Genomic DNA, 13,212 nt, shown 5'->3' with positions numbered 1-13,212 from the left:
TTTTTTTTTTAACCAAAGGACCAACGCTTCGGAGAGCACACAATTCCGAGCACATTAGCTGCACATTGGTTTCCCTTAGTTCCGGCGAAAATCACTTTTTGCCTAACGCGTTTCAGAGCCCTTGCGCTCCTTGTTCACAGAACAACGGAAGATCGCCGGAACTAAGGGAAACCAATGTGCAGCTAGTGTGCTCGGAATTGTGTGCTCTCCGAAGCGTTGGTCCTTTGGTTAAAAATGTTTGGCGGCAGTCCGTGTCGCGGAGAGGCACCACCACGAATCAGGGGCCATAGAGACAATGGAACTATGCCAAGTTTCTAACTGGGAGTTTCGAGCAGCACCCTTGCTGGTGTACCGATGTTCTGGCAGCCCACTGGAGGGCAATGTACAATGATTAAATATTTTAACGGAAGATGCACAGAGCCTACGATGGTGAATGATTGATGAAGGGGGCACCTAAGCCTACTAAAGGAAACAGATAAGGACTCATAAGGACTCATAAGACCAGCATGCAATAATATGCTAATGAACTGTTGACGCATGACGCAATAAAAGGATACGTCAGGTAATGCCTCCTTTATTTCTGTGATGTCCGTTAAAGCCTGTGAACAAGGAGCGCAAGGGCTCTGAAACGCGTTAGGCAAAAAGTGATTTTCGCCGGAACTAAGGGAAACCAATGTTCAGCTAATGTGCTCGGAATTGTGTGCTCTCCGAAGCGTTGGTCCTTTGGTTAAAAATGTTTGGCGGCAGTCCGTGTCGCGGAGAGGCACCACCACGAATCAGGGGCCATAGAGACAATGGAACTATGCCAAGTTTCTAACTGGGAGTTTCGAGCAGCACCCTTGCTGGTGTACCGATGTTCTGGCAGCCCACTGGAGGGCAATGTACAATGATTAAATATTTTAACGGAAGATGCACAGAGCCTACGATGGTGAATGATTGATGAAGGGGGCACCGAAGCCTACTAAAGGAAACAGATAAGGACTCATAAGGACTCATAAGACCAGCATGCAATATTATGCTAATGAACTGTTGACGCATGACGCAATAAAAGGATACGTCAGGTAATGCCTCCTTTATTTTTGTGATGTCCGTTAAAGCCTGTGAAAAAGGAGCGCAAGGGCTCTGAAACGCGTTAGGCAAAAAGTGATTTTCGCCGGAACTAAGGGAAACCAATGTGCAGCTAATGTGCTCGGAATTGTGTGCTCTCCGAAGCGTTGGTCCTTTGGTTAAATATATATATATATATATATATATATATATATATATATATATATATATATATATTTTTTTTTTTTTTATTTTTTTTTTTTTTTTTTGTCGGGGGTGTAGGGGGTTCGGGAACAAAATAAAAAGAATAACACCTCACCCGAGTGCTGGCCGTTTTTTCTGGTACAAGAAGACTGGAATTGTGGAACAATATATATATATATATATATATATATATATATATATATATATATATATATTCACTGAAAAAACCATAGGTTATAGACCATATATAGTTAGGAATTCGCATTTACAAAACCTTATTTTACTCACACAAAACCATTGAAATTCCATATATAGTTAGTTGCACTAACTATATATCGCGCACCCGCAATCCACTGCTGATGTTGTCACATATTACATCATTCATGACATGGTCAGTGACATCACTGATGACATCACTGATGACATCTCAAATGACATCACTGATGACATCTCAAATGACATCACTGATGACATCACTGATGACATCTCATTTGACATTACTGATCACATCACTGATGATATCATTCATGTGATAATACGATGAACCTCTTCAGACTCTAATATAACCTTAGATACAATCAGTGTAAACAGACACTCACAGACTGTCACTCATCCATGGAGTTACTCACACACCTAGTCAGTCATGCAAAGAATCAATCACACCTCCATTTCCTCAACTATACAGTTATACAAACTTTACTTATTCAACATATACTAACACATATTTACTCTCTTATACAATCCCTGATACAAGTTCACAATGATCCATACAGCCACTCACACATTCACTGGCTCTTATGCACAGTTATTTATATATGTCAACTCTCACATGTACTGTGTTTTACATATGTACTTACTTTGACATGTAGCACTGAGATATCCATTCACTCACCAATACACTCATGCACACAGTCAACCGCCCATACAGCTGTTTCCACATGCACTTTTGAAACCATACATCTAGTGAATCAACTGCTCACACATCTATGCACAGAGTCATACACCTCCCAGCCACCCACACACACACTCAGTCTCCCATACAAATACTTGGGCAACCAATCAATAACCCATATAGTTACTCATATAGCTACTTATCAACACATGCAACAGTTTACAGAACAACAGACATAATGATGCACAAATTAAGACAGTTTAGTCACTAACCCATGCACTCAGTGAGACACATTTAATCACTCACTCATACAGTCAGTCATGCACCTACTAAATCCTTCATCCAGACACTTATAAATCCACTCATTCTTCAATATGTAAGACATATTTTAACTTTACAGAAACATACAGTCACTGGATGTTGTCATCAGTGATGTCATCAGTGATGTCATTTGAGATGTCATCAGTGATGTCATCAGTGATGTCACTGACCATGTCATGAATGATGTAATATGTGACATCATCAGCAGTGGATTGCGGGTGCGCGATATATAGTTAGTGCAATTAACTATATATGGAATTTCAATGGTTTTGTGTGAGTAAAATAAGGTTTTGTAAATGCGAATTCCTAACTATATATGGTCTATAACCTATGGTTTTTTCAGTGAATTTTCAAGGTTTTGTAAATGCTAATTCCTAACTATATATGGTCTATAACCTATGGTTTTTTCAGTGAATTTTCAAGGTTTTGTAAATGCTAATTCCTAACTATATATGGTCTATAACCTATGGTTTTTTCAGTGAATATATATATATATACATACATATATAAACATATATCATCTGTATATCTATATAAATACAAACATAAATGCATGCATACATATACTTATATGCATACAGATGCATGTTATTTACATGAAAGTTGAAAAAACACTAATAAAAGCAAAGCTAAAAAGCCACCTCATTACAAACAGAATGGCTTTAACTTAAACGAGGGCGATATCTATTGCATTTTCAATGCTTGTTTACTTTGGTTCCATCAAGAAGGCATTCAGATGTGTCACACATTTGCCATAAATTCTGAATGTTAGCACTCTAGTTGCACATTAGATCACTGTAGTAAAGCTACTGCTCACCAGGGACGTCTGCTGCTGGTATTCAAAGTGCATGTTTCAGTCTGCATGTCAGAATTTTTATAATGAAATAGAAGAGGATTTGAGAAGTCACTCAAAATGATCCCTAATTTTTCTTTCTGCAGCACTAATCATAATTCATATGGCAAAATATACCCTCTCATTTTGTTCCTTTTTAAATTAAATGTTTTAAGAGTTACCACTTTATTCCAATCAAGATGGCTTCAGGTGTGCCATACCTTTGTAATAAGTAGGACTGTTAGTGCTCTAGTTGTTCCTTAGAACACTCTGGGATATTCTGTCATTGGGCTACACTTGGGCTACATCTGGGTGATATTTGGGCTACATGTGGGCTCTTTTGTCTCTGGTGGCCATTTTGGGAGACTGCATGTCAGAATTTTTTAATGAAATAGAAGAGGATTTGAAAAGTCACTCAAAATGTGCCCTAATTTTTCTTTCTGCAGCACTAATAATACCTTCTATTGCATAATATACCCCCTCATTTTGTTCCTTTTTAAAATAAATGTTTTAAGAGTTACCACTTTATTCCCATCACGATGGCTCCAGGTGTGCTATACCTTTGTAATAAGTAGGACTGTTAGCGCTCTAGTTGTTCTTTAGAACACTCTGGGACATTCTGTCATTGGGCTATACTTGGGCTACATCTGGGTGATATTTGGGCTACATTTGGGCTCTTTTGTCTCTGGTGGCCATTTTGGGAGACTGCAGTTCAGAATGTTTTAATGAAATAGAAAAGGATTTGAGAAGTCACTCAAAATGTGCCCTAATTTTTCATTCTGCAGCACTAATCATACTTTCTATGGCAAAATATACCCCCTCATGTTGTTTCTTTTAAAATTAAATGTTTTAAGAGTTACCACTTTATTCCAATCAAGATGGCTTCAGGTGTGCCATACTTTTGTAATAAGTAGGACTGTTAGCGCTCTAGTTGTTCTTTAGAACACTCTGGGACATTCTGTCATTGGGCTATACTTGGGCTACATCTGGGTGATATTTGGGCTACATTTGGGCTCTTTTGTCTCTGGTGGCCATTTTGGGAGACTGCATGTCAGAATGTTTTAATGAAATAGAAAAGGATTTGAGAAGTCACTCAAAATGTGCCCTAATTTTTCATTCTGCAGCACTAATCATACTTTCTATGGCAAAATATACCCCCTCATGTTGTTTCTTTTTAAATTAAATGTTTTAAGAGTTACCACTTTATTCCAAACAAGATGGCTTCAGGTGTGCCATACATTTGTAATAAGTAGGACTGTTAGCGCTCTAGTTGTTCTTTAGAACACTCTAGGAGGCTGCAGTAGAACACAAAGGAATCAACTGACAGTCTCTGTCCTTGTTGGATGTACATGTTTTACTGAGAATGTCAGACTTCATTTTCACATGACTGAGAAAGATAATGTGAATTTACAGAAAATATGCTTTCAGTTTAGCTTATAGATCCCCTTCCAAACCACTGTGGGAAAATCATGAGATATTAGTTTTCTTTCAAACAATATTCATGATATCACAGCAGAAGGTTTTTTCACATGGTAAAATCACCTTAGAACCCACCACAATTCCTAAAACGAGTATGGTACCATCAACAAATGATTTATAATGTAACTAAAGTCCTAAAACCCTCCATTAACTACAATGCTTTTTAATGAGGTGCTATCATGTATATTGGTCCCAAGATGGCTGCCAACACTTCTTGGATGAAGTGCTGACAGCCAATCAGATCAGATGTGTGGTTAGGCTCCGCCCAGATATATATCTTTTTTTGAACCTAAATTACTCAAAATCCACTGGAGCACATATATTGAGATCCAGCAAAGGCACATCGGGCTAACAGTCCCTACAATTTTGCCAAGTTTCGTGCAAATCCATTCAGCCGTTCGAGCTAAAAGTGAGGCCAACCGCCCTATGGAAATTAACATGGGAAAAACGCGTTTTGGGACCCCCCTTTTTTCTCGGCCCCCCCTTGATGAAACCCCCCCATATTGTCAGGGGCTGTTTAGAAACAAAATGTTCCATTTTCCTGAAAATTTCAGCCAATTCCGTCCACAAACGCCAAAGTTATTAGACATAGAATTTTCAAAAATCCCATAGAGAAAAACTCCTAACTATATATACCTACTGGCGACATTTGGAATGATATTTACAATTGATTTTTGAATGATATTTACAATTGATTTTTAAAACATTGTTTGTTTACTTAACATTTTAAAAATCATAGTCTGCTCTCTATTTCTATACCCTATTGGGAGTGTCATTATTGTAGCCACGAGGTATTTAAGGGCGTGGGCTTTTCAAGCATGTTATGTGATCAAGACTGGGGTAACCTAGTCGAAACGCGTCATGTTGGTGGAAATAAAAACTGCACTTTAAAAAGAACTACCTTTCGTTGTGGTCCGTTCCTGGTAAGAAGCGTTGGGTGGAGATTTTGCCCTGGCAAGCTGCTTCTCAAGGACTTGTTTGTCATTTGATTCAACGCCTTTGCTGTCGGCGTTTTTGACGGACCCTCTACGTACTTAGAGCCAGGACTTCGGCAGCTGCGACCGTGTTTGGCGGTCTTTTGCATTTGACCCGGAAGTGGTACTGGTGCTGGCTCCCCACACATTGGAGAACAAGGGGCTTGCGAAGCGGAACAACTGAGTGGTGATTCGTGCCGGGACCGAGGCGGCTTCTGGAGTCGGAGGACTACGGGTGTCATTTAGGTCCTAGTTCAGGTGAGCCGCTCACTGTCCGTGTGAAAGACGAGCTTTACCCTTGTGATACGCCGATATAGCGGGTGCGAAGATTGAAAGGTTATTGCGACCCTTCGGCAGAAAGTAACTTGCCTGGGCTCAGGCATTGCTGCTGTTACTGCCGTTATTGCAACTAAGGGTTTGCAAGACATTAATATTTGGTGCATACAAGTTTTTCCTTTTAATACGCTATGGCGTCAACAACAGACGTGCTGAAAAGCCGAGATGAGCGAGCAGATGCGATGTTTGCCGACATGCCGGCAGCAAGTAATTCCGGCCAACAGAACAAGGTGCAAACAAATGAGCAGAATGATGTTAAGGGTTTATTGAAGAAATTGGAGAAATTACAGCGTAATGAACTCACAAAATGGTGGGAACGTAAATCCCTTGAAAAATACAAAGAGGTTGGGAGAGTGCCGAGGGGGTTGAGAGTACTTATAGCTCTTTCATTTGAAAACCCAAACCCACTGATGTTGAAGGAATGGGCGACCAATAATTTGGACTGTTCCATGAATATGGTTTGCATGCTAATTAAGTATGCGGATATTGATCGAAATGAGATTGTGATCCAAATTGATGCAATAATTGCGGAATTAGATGCCCTGGATCAAAAGGATTTGGTTAAAAAAGGCAGAGAAGATATTCAAAAGCGCTTGGATAAACACGAGAATGTAATTATGAACAGAAAGGTCACTAAATTTGCTCGCGACAAACGAGACTATGAAACCGGACGCATTTTTACATTTGCAAAGCGTTTTGACTCTGTAAAGAAATTGGCAACTAATAAAATTCAACCACCGTTAATTTCTATTAATCAGGGCACTGATGCTGCATCCATTTCAGGTGAAAGCCATCTTTCAAGCAGTGTGGAATCCATTCCTAATGACTCAACAGTCACAATGTTACATGAGCCTCCTAGTTTTAGCCCCTCTGAAGAGTTGGGGTTTATAATCGAGGACCGTCGGCAAACCCTCAGACCGAGAGTACCACGGGCACAGCCCCAGTCTCAAGGCGCCGTCGGAGAAACAAGCAATGTAAAGAGAGGAGGAAAGCGCGGCGGTTTCAACAAAAGAAACTAAATAAGGAGGAGGGAAACACAGAAACGGTGAACACAGCAAATGTAAATACTGTGATAAATATGACTGAACTGGAGTTAACCACGGCAGAACTTCAGTTACTATCTTTAGGACTTTCTTATTGTCCAAAAAATGACTTTAAGTATGTTCAATCTAGAATTGATACTTTTAAATTCATAAGAAAGCTTAAATTAATGAAATTTCACAAACTGAAGAGTGCAAATTCTAGAGCATCTATCATTGACACTCTCAGTCAACCTAGTGCTGCTTTCCAGATTTCTGATGTTCCTGTGTTAAGAACTGTGACTGATTTGGCTGAAATAAATGATACAGAATCTATTAGTACTCAGGAGAATTTGTTGGGGATGGATATCATTACAAACAAGGCTGCCCAAACACATTTTCGCCCACCCTCTACTTTTATGCCTGTCATGGTTAGAGATGCAATTGATGTATTTGGGGATTGTGTGGTGGATGATTTGAAGAACCTTCACAGAAATTGTTTGTCTAAAAATAAACGTAGACATTATAGAGAACAACAATATTCACGCCTTGTGGATAAAATCAGCAAAGAAAAGAACATTATTGTTAATAAAGCGGACAAAGGTGGGAATATTGTTCTCTGGCCTAGGGCAGCATATATGGATGAGGCTAAGAAACAACTTAGTGACATTAACTGTTACAAACGGGTAGCCTTTCCCACTTTATTAAAAGTTAAAGAAAATGTTCTAAAATAACTTTTGCAGTGGAAGAGGGAGGGGCTAATTAATAAGGATGAGTTTAATTTCCTTAAAACAGAGTTCCCTATCACTCCCACACTATATCTTCTGCCCAAGGTCCATAAACAAATCATGCCGGTACCAGGTCGTCCAATAATCTCTGCTCAAGGGAGTCTATTGGAGGCCATGTCAAAATATGTTGAGTTCTTTCTTCATGACTATGTTACTAAACTTCCCTTGTTTATCAGGGATACGGGTCATTTTTTGGAAAAATTAAAAGAGGTCAAGTGGGAAGAAGATTACCACTTTTTAGTTATGGACATCTGTTCATTGTATACCAGTATTGATCATCTGGCTGGTCTAAATGCTATACGTCACTTTTTATCAGATAGAAATATCTGTTACAATGAACACACGAAAATGTTGCTGCGTATGACAGAAATTTGTTTAACCAACAATTTCTTTATTTTTAATAAGGAATTGTACCAGCAACTGAGAGGTGTCGCGATGGGGGCATGCTTCTCCCCCAGCTATGCGTGTTTACACGTAGGCTGGTGGGAGAAGCACATCCTGGCTAAGACCTTTAAGAAAGAGCTTACTGACCACGTCATTCGATGGTGGAGATTCATCGATGACGTTTGTGTCATTTGGAAAGGTTCCAAAGAATCTGCATTGGAGTTTGTGAGTAGGATTAATGTCAATTCACTTAATCTTGAATTCACTGCTCAAATAAGTAACATAAAAGTCGAGTTTTTGGATGTTGAGATTTTTATAGAAGAGAGTGTCATCTGTACCAAACTACACAGAAAAGTTACATCTGGCAATTCAATACTCCATGCCAATAGTGCTCACCCTAAGCACCTTATTAAAAGTATCCCTTATGGGGAGTTTTTAAGGATTCAAAGAATATGCAGCAGAGAAGAAGATCTGAATACTTGTCTTACTGAATCTAAGAATAGGTTTCTCGCCAGAGGATATGAACCTAAAATCTTGCAACTTGCATTGGCCAATTTGAACAAAGTGACACCATCTGATGATGTCTCTAATTCAGAAGAAGCTCTTCCGATCTCTTTGGTTCAAGCAAAACCTGTAGTGAGACTTATTACCACGTACAGTAGTCAGGAAAGAGAAGTAAGAAAGATTGTTAATAAACATTGGCCTATTTTAAAAACGGATTTAGTATTGGCCCCAGAACTTACTATACAACCTACCATTACTTTTAGGAGAGCACCCTCTATGAGAGACGCATTGGTTAGAACAAGTCCAGAGTCAGTTGGTTCTGCCAATTGGCTCACTAATAAGATAGGATTTTTTAAATGCAGTTCATGCCGTGCTTGTAAGTTTGGGACAAACAAAAAGACTTTTACTGATCCTTTTTCTAATATGCCCAATCAAATTGCAGGCTATTTTACATGTAAAACTGATTTTGCGGTTTATATTTTAGAATGTAGTTGTCAATTATGCTATGTCGGCAGCACTAAACTTCCTGTTTTCAACCGTATTTTGCAGCACTTACGGGCAATCGTCAATTCAGACCCCGCTTACCCGGTTGCCCGACATTTTAAATTAGTGCATCAAAATAAACTTCAGGATTTAAAATATTATGTTATTGACTCGGTTCCTAAGTCTATAAGAGGAGGAAACCGTGAAAAGAAGCTTCGGCAACTAGAAAGTCAATATATTGTGCGTCTTAACACTAAAATGCCGAATGGGCTTAATACTGGGGAGGATTTAGTCAACTTTCTCTAAATTGTTTAATATAGTCTGCAGGTTTATAACCAATTTGGTGATGTTTCTTTTATATACATTTTTTTACTTATATGATGAAATACTATCCTTTATGATGCTGTTTTTTATTCAATGGATTTTTAGTAATAATGAAATTTGGAGTTCTGTCCATATTTGAATGTTTATGTGTATATATATCATTATTTAGTTTTGGGCACTTTAATGTAATATTTATTGTATTTATTGGCTATATGCATTTTACTCAAAGTTTTGGAGTTTATTATTGGTTTAACTGGGTTCTTAGTTTTACTGATAATTCTCTGGCAGGGGTGTTATGAATTGGCCACATTTATATAAATGTTTATTGTGTTCTACATTCTCTATCTATGATGTTTTATATTACAGACGTTATAAGACGGCTAGATACAATTTTATACTTGTATCATTGCAAATTCTCCAATAATTTGTATCGATTAGCCTATGACATCATGTTCTGCTGTATTTTTGAAATATTCGCATCTGCTCATCTGATTGTAAATGAAATTTGTTTGGGGACTAATATTGTGATAATTTTTACATTTTAGTCCTTTCACTTTGGGTGTACCTTTTTGTGGGCTCCTTTGTTATCCTCCTCGGTATGTTAATTCTTAGGTGAAATAGGTATTTGCGGGCGTTTATAGTTGGTTAGGGCACTTGCCCTGGATTTCTTTAAATGATATTTGGAATGATATTTACAATTGATTTTTGAATGATATTTACAATTGAGTTTTAAAACATTGTTTGTTTACTTAACATTTTAAAAATCATAGTCTGCTCTCTATTTCTATACCCTATTGGGAGTGTCATTATTGTAGCCACGAGGTATTTAAGAGCGTGGGCTTTTCAAGCATGTTATGTGATCAAGACTGGGGTAACCTAGTCGAAACGCGTCATGTTGGTGGAAATAAAAACTGCACTTTAAAAAGAACTACCTTTCGTTGTGGTCCGTTCCTGGTAAGAAGCGTTGGGTGGAGATTTTGCCCTGGCAAGCTGCTTCTCAAGGACTTGTTTGTCATATATATATATATATATATATATATATATATATATATATATATATATATATATATATATATATATATATATATATATATATATATATATCAACGGTTTTCTGGCAGGCCTCTGTCCCAATCATCTTTCTGGGCTGCTTCTTGGAAGTCAGCTTTGCTAAGGGAGCAACAATGGGGCAATATCCCTTAACAAAATGCCTATGGTATCCTGTGATGCTCAGGAAGTCCCTCACCTCAGTCTGCATGGAAGTGCGCTCACGAGCCGCTGGCACACTGAAGATGCGCCAAAGGCAAGCTCATCTGTGCCCGTTCTAGTCTGGACTGATCCCGATGCCCGGACCCCTGGATCTGGTAATTCAGATGTGGTTTCACTCTTAGAGTACTCCAGAGAGCAATTATTGAGAATACAGCAACTAGGTAAGTCAGCCCGGTGCAATAGGATTTGATGAACTATATCATCAAAAAAATGGTCTGTGTAGTACTTGTGGATTTCAGATCACCAACTTCCTGGCCCCTCTTAGGCACTATCTGACTGCCCTAGCCCTTTTCAAGGGCATACAACTACTTGGGAGCACACCGGGATGGAGCTACATTTCAGGGGATTCCTTATAAACACTAGGTCTCTCATCATATATAAAATTGAATTTGTGGAATTCACAATGATCCATCACACATACAGGGTGTTTATTACCGAATTGTGGGCTAATGAAGCCTCTGGCCCTGACCTTACTGGTTGGGCCCACTCAAGATATACTATACTAATATTAGATACAACAGGACAGCCGGGAGGAGGTCTGGTTATTATCTAAATGGTCAGATATCAATGCCATATAGAAAAGTTTCAAAGTGTGAGTCCATGTGAGGCACTGGGCTTCACTATGAACAATAATGCTACCAGTTTCTTTGCCAGAATTCTTATCTAAAGGCCACCTGGTTTTAGGATGATGTTTGCTATGCAGATGGCAAATTATATAGGCCCAGTTTTGTCAAAAAATGCATTTATGGTTATGGGTGATTTCAATTTCCACCTGGAGGACCCCAATAGTAAAGATTCTCGTGTTTTTAAAGAAACTCTCACCAGTTTGGGGCTGCACCAGCAGGTATTAGATCCAACTCACATGGCAGGTCATACACTTAATTGGATTTTTACTTATGACGACATTCTATCAGTTCTGGAAGTTTTGCCTTTTCTTACCTGGTCAGATCATAGTGCCTTGTTTGTCTCCTTTAATCTTGCTTCCTCTCACAAGAGGGATAAAGCTCCAGGTAAAAACTGGAAGGAGGTTTCAGTGAAGTCTTTTGTAAATGCTATAAACAGCATCCCCTGTACCTTTCAAGAGAATGTGGATAGTGGGGGGGAAAGCTTCTCTGCATGGCATTGAGCAGCTGCAGACGCTGTTACTGCCCGATAAGTAATCTCTCAACGGAGGAAAGCACCAACCTCACCTTGGTATAATGAAGGTCTTGGGGTCCTCAGACAGACTTGTCGCTGCCATGAGTGCACCTGGAGGAAACTCTATGGGGAACAGGAGAGAATGGCATGTAAGGCTGCTCTCAGGGGTTACAAATTGTCCATTAGTGAAGAAAAATCACTCTATTTTAACATTTTAACAAAAAAGTCCAGATGACCAAATCTCCTAAAGAGCTTTTTACACTAGTCCAGCAGGTATCTGCACCCTCGGCATGTCCGGGAATAGAGAGTCATAAGAGCTACATAACAAGCTTGCGGATTTTTTTTCAGCATAAAATTACAAATATTTATGCTGAACTGGATGCCCATATTAGAGTAAATGAGGGTGTTTCTGCCCTTAGTATGGAATGGCAGGGAAGCTTGGTAGTCATTAAAGAGGCTAAGGAGCAGCACGTAAGGACACTGAATGTTTTTCCGCCCATGACACGAGATCTTATTGAATCTCTCCTCCTTAACATTAAATCAGGAGCCCCTCTGGAACTCTGCCTCGCAAAAATTTTGCAACTGGTGGCCCATTGACTATAACTTTGAATATGGCCATTATGAGAGGGCACTATCCGTGAATGTTAAAACAGGCCATTATATGGCCTCTTCTTAAGAAGTCGAATTTGGAGCCTAGTGACCTTAAGAATGATAAGCCTATTTCCCTGCTTTCAGTCCCAGCAAAGATTCTGGAGAGACAACACACTCAAATTCTGATGGAATACACAGAGGAGCAGGGATTGTTGGAGGCATCACAAAATGGCTTCCAGAAGAACCATGGACCGGAGACCACTCTAATAGTTGCCATAGACAGCATCAGACGTCGTTTTGATGCAGGGTTGGCAATGGTTTTGATCCTGCTAGATCATTTTCTGCTACATTTTACACCATCTCGCCTACACTGCTAAATAGGTGCCAACAAGAACGGGGTATTAACAACAGAGCTCTGAACCTGCTTTCTTCTTTCCTTACTGAGAGATCCCAAAAGGTGACAATGAACAATTTTAATTCTGAGCCTTTCTCGTTGCCATCTGGGGTTCTTCAGGGCTTGTCCCGGAGCACAAGTTATTTAATCTTTACGTATCCCCTCTGGCTAATCTTGTATGCTCCTTTGGACTAAAGACAGTGCCAAATGCTGATGACAATCAGAGTATTGTAT

Source organism: Lissotriton vulgaris, chromosome 1_1, assembly GCF_964263255.1.
Source record: "Lissotriton vulgaris chromosome 1_1, aLisVul1.2, whole genome shotgun sequence".
Lineage (NCBI taxonomy): Eukaryota > Metazoa > Chordata > Amphibia > Caudata > Salamandridae > Lissotriton > Lissotriton vulgaris.
The sequence above is the reverse complement of the archived record's forward strand: the minus strand, read 5'-3'. Positions refer to the sequence as shown.